Consider the following 4,951-nt stretch of genomic DNA (forward strand, 5'->3'; position numbering starts at 1 on the left):
GCATTTTTGGCGAAAATTTCGATGACTTTGAAAAAAGCTGCAATTAATTCTTGAGGGTACTATTCCGACGTGATTTTGCGAGAGTAATCGATAAATCGCAGTCCCGATACGCTGCGAGCAACACCTGCAAAGTTACAGCCGAAAAACTGCAGATTTTCATCGTCATTTCTCTGCTGCTGGTCCTAGGCTATTTTTCATGTGTTTTCTGAGTTCCTGGGCGTCGAATTAGTCTAAAAAGCGTCATACGGACCGATTCCCAGACAAAAGATTTTTCGGCCAAAAATAATCCAAGGCTAACCCCTTTGCATTTTTGGCGAAAATTTCGACGACTTTGAAAAGTGCTGCAATTAATTCTTTAGGGTACTATTCCGACGTGATTTCGCGAGAGGAATCGATTAATCGCAGTCCCGATACGCTGCGAGCAACACCTGCAAAGTTACAGCCGAAAAACTGCAGATTTTCATCGTCATTTCTCTGCTGCTGGTCCTAGGCTATTTTTCATGTGTTTTCTGAGTTCCTGGGCGTCGAATTAGTCTAAAAAGCGTCATACGGACCGATTCCCAGACAAAAGATTTTTCGGCCAAAAATAATCCAAGGCTAACCCCATTGCATTTTTGGCGAAAATTTCGACGACTTTGAAAAAAGCTGCAATTGATTCTTTAGGGTACTATTCCGTCGTGATTTTGCGAGAGGAATCGATTAATCGCAGTCCCGATACGCTGCGAGCAACACCTGCAAAGTTACAGCCGAAAAACTGCAGATTTTCATCGTCATTTCTCTGCTGCTGGTCCTAGGCTATTTTTCATGTGTTTTCTGAGTTCCTGGGCGTCGAATTAGTCTAAAAAGCGTCATACGGATCGATTCACAGACAAAAGATTTTTCGGCCAAAAATAATCCAAGGCTAACCCCTTTGCATTTTTGGCGAAAATTTCGACGACTTTGAAAAGTGCTGCAATTAATTCTTTAGGGTACTATTCCGACGTAATTTTGCGAAAGGAATCGATTAATCGCAGTCCCGAAACGCTGCGAGCAACACCTGCAAAGTTACAGCCGAAAAACTGCAGATTTTCATCGTCATTTCTCTGCTGCTGGTCCTAGGCTATTTTTCATGTGTTTTCTGAGTTCCTGGGCGTCGAATTAGTCTAAAAAGCCTCATACGGACCGATTCCCAGACAAAAGATTTTTCGGCTAAAAATAATCCAAGGCTAACCAAGATGGCGAAACAGTGTGGTTTGTGCAAGAATTTAGTGAACAAAACTAGCGATTTTCTTATCTGCGACCAAAAATGTAAACGTGTGTTTCATGTTACATGTGCCAAAAAGAACATGAATATACAGGATCCGGCCAAAAAACTTTTGAAATTCACATGTGAGAAATGTGAAGAACATTCTGTCAGTGCTGGCGATCAACCGTCTAGTGGTGAAGAAGGAGCTGTCAACATTGCTCCAAGAAGCAGACGAACTGTCACTGATCAACACGACTTTCGAACGTATGTAGCTGGCATCAATAAAAAGCTTGATGAATTACAACCAATTAAAGAAGCACTGGACACCAACAACAAGGCTTCAGATAACAACAGCCAGGAAGTTAAAAAGCTCAAAAATAGTATAGCAACTATCGAGGAAGCTATGAATTTTTGCTCTAACAAAATTGACGAATTTGTCAAAACAACTGCCAATCTAAGCAAGGAGAACGCACTCTTACAGAAAGAAGTCCACAAGCTGCAGAAAAAATCGAAAGAGGCCGACGATAAGCTGGAATTCATGGAAGCTAAACTTGAAGAACTGGAACAGAAACTCAAGCTGTCAGAGATCGAAATATGCGGAGTGCCTGTAACCAGGAATGAAAATCTACAAACGATAGTCTGCAACGTCGCAAAGCTAATAGATATCGAGCTGGATACCAAGACAATACAGGACATCTATCGACCACCAAAAACAACTGGAGCTCGGCCGATAATAATCAAACTCAACACCGTCAATGCTCGAAATACCTGGCTAGAGCGCGCCAAAGTGAAAAGGGGGATTAAAGCCAAGGACGTATATACGGGCTTTCCGGAGACAGCAGTGTATATAAACGAAGCGCTTACACCCGCAAAAAAACGACTACTGTACTTGGCCAAGATGTTTGCGAGGGAAAAACGTTATAAATATGTATGGATCAAAGATGGAAATGTACTTATGCGCAAAGATGAGGGCGAAAAAACTATCCAGGTAAAACACCACATAGACTTAGAGAACTTAGCGCAGCCGATAGAAAACACAGCAGAATAGGATCTATGAACACCAAAATACACAGCAAACAATACAAAACACTAGAAACGATAAATATGGCTACGTGGAACGAATACATACAGGAAATTCAACACATAAAAAATTACACATGCGAAGACGCTGAATCTCTTCGAAAAATAATAACAGAAGAACAAGGTATAAATGTACTCCAAATGAACACAAGAAGCCTGCGGAGACACATGGACGAAATTCATTTGATGTTACAAGATATAAGAATACAAATGGACATAATAATTTTTACAGAAACATGGATCAACTCTAAACAAGATCTATGGAAATACAAAGATTACACAGCTTTTTGGGCCAACAGTAAGATATCTGATAAAGACGGAATTGTTGTACTGGTTCACAAAAATTTAGAAGCTTATGACGCACAACTGAACATCGAAGGAGCCAATGGAATCAAATTGATTTTGAAGACCACTCAAGAGACCATTGAAATCTACGCGATCTACAGATCCCCATCCGGAAATCTGAAGAAATTTATCGAAAGCTTGGACCAGGAATTGGGAGAAGGCACAACAAAAACGGCAATCATGGCAGGGGATATAAACATAGATATCAAGCCCGGCAGTAATGCCATCGATGGAGAAGAATACCTCAACGTTCTCAGCATGCATGGATACGTAGCAGCTATTACAACACCGACGAGGGAAACAGATAACACAAGTACGTGCATTGATCATATATTTATAAAACAAAAAAATGTAGAAAACGTACGTGCAGCTGTACTAAAAACGACAATTACTGACCATTATACAACTATACTACAAATAGGAAAAACAAGTAAGGATAGGACAAGGACAATACATGTGAACAAAGTCGACTACAACAAAGTAACAGAAATAATTGAAAAAGAAAAATGGGAAAATGTGCTGAATGAACAAGACCTAGAAAAAGCTACCAAAAACCTAATTACCACTCTACAGAAAGCGGTCGAGGAAGCTACCAAAAAAATAACAATAACGAACAATAATAGAACGACAAAGCTGAAGCCGTGGGTAACAAATGGTCTCGTCAGAGCAATAAGACAAAGAAACAAGCTCGCCAAAAAAGCAAGAAGAGAGCCTTTCAATTCGGATCTACAAATAGAATACAAAATGTACCGCAAAACGCTAGTAAAGTTAATAGACAAAACAAAAAATGAATATTACAGGAAGCAAATAACGGCAGCCGGAAACGATCAAAAACGAATATGGAAAGTAATTAGAGAAAACAAAATTCAAGAAAAAAAAAAGGAGGAAGCAAGCAAAATAAGGTTGAAACTCGAAGGCCAACAAGAAATTGAAACAAATGAGGAACGAATAGCAAACACCTTCAATGACTACTTCCTCTCTGTTGGAAAGCATTTAACAAATGAAATACCAACCCATCTGATTGGAAAGGACGAGAAAGTAAAGGGGGAAGCACAGAAATCGATATATCTATCACCTATAACGGAATCAGAAATAAGAAGACATATAACGCAGATGAAGTCACAGACAGCACCGGGAGAAGATGGAATAAAGGCGGAATTACTAAAATCAACGATCGAATACGTTGTAAAACCACTAGAATGCATATTCAATCGAAGCATATCAATTGGAACCTTCCCAGAGCAATTGAAAAAAAGCATAGTAATACCAGTATATAAAGCCGGTGAAAAAACAGATGCAACAAACTACAGACCTATCTCGCTCATAAGCAGCATAAGTAAGATTCTAGAAAAATGCATAAAAAACAGGCTAATAGAGTTCTTTGAAAAAAACAACATCCTCTCAAACACCCAGTACGGATTCAGAATGAATAAGAGTACACAGGATGCGATATACAAACTCACGAATCGTATTACGAGCAACCTCGATCAAGGAACCAAAACCATTGCCACATACCTGGATCTATCAAAAGCCTTCGATACAGTACAACATCACATCTTGCTCCGAAAACTAGAGAAAATGGGCATCAGAGGAATAGCCAATAAATGGTTTGGAAGCTACCTCGGGAACAGACAACAAAAAACAAGGATCGGGGACAGAAATAGCAGAGCAGGCGTAATAACAACGGGCGTCCCACAAGGGTCTGTACTTGGAGCAATATTGTATATTGTGTACACCAACGATCTGTGCAAAATGAAAATAGAATCAGAAATGATAGCCTATGCAGATGACACGGTAATAATAACGACAGGAAATGACTGGAAGGAGGTTTATAGAAAAGCGAACACGGATATGGCAAAAATAAAGAGGTGGCTAGACAATCACAAACTAACCCTGAATGGGAACAAAACTAAGTACATGCGGTATAAAATTAATAAAATCAAAGATCCTGAAGACAGTGAATTCTTGATTCTGAAAATACATACTTGCGGAAAATACGAACCAGGATGCGGCTGTGAAGAAATAGAAATGAAAGAATGCATTAAATACCTGGGTGTCACGATCGATGAAAGAATGAAGTGTACTGAACACATAAAACGAACAGCAGCCAGACTACGACAAACAATTCACACGCTGCTCAATATCAGATCAATTGTAACACAGGACACGATGAGGAAAATCTACTATGCTCTAGTACACTCTATTATTGAATATGGGATAATAGCATGGGGAAATGCATACCAGAAAAATTTGAGACCACTGGAAATAATACAAAAAATGATACTACGAATAGCCTTTTGG

Source organism: Diprion similis, chromosome 5 (assembly GCF_021155765.1).
Source record: "Diprion similis isolate iyDipSimi1 chromosome 5, iyDipSimi1.1, whole genome shotgun sequence".
Classification (NCBI taxonomy): Eukaryota; Metazoa; Arthropoda; class Insecta; order Hymenoptera; family Diprionidae; genus Diprion; species Diprion similis.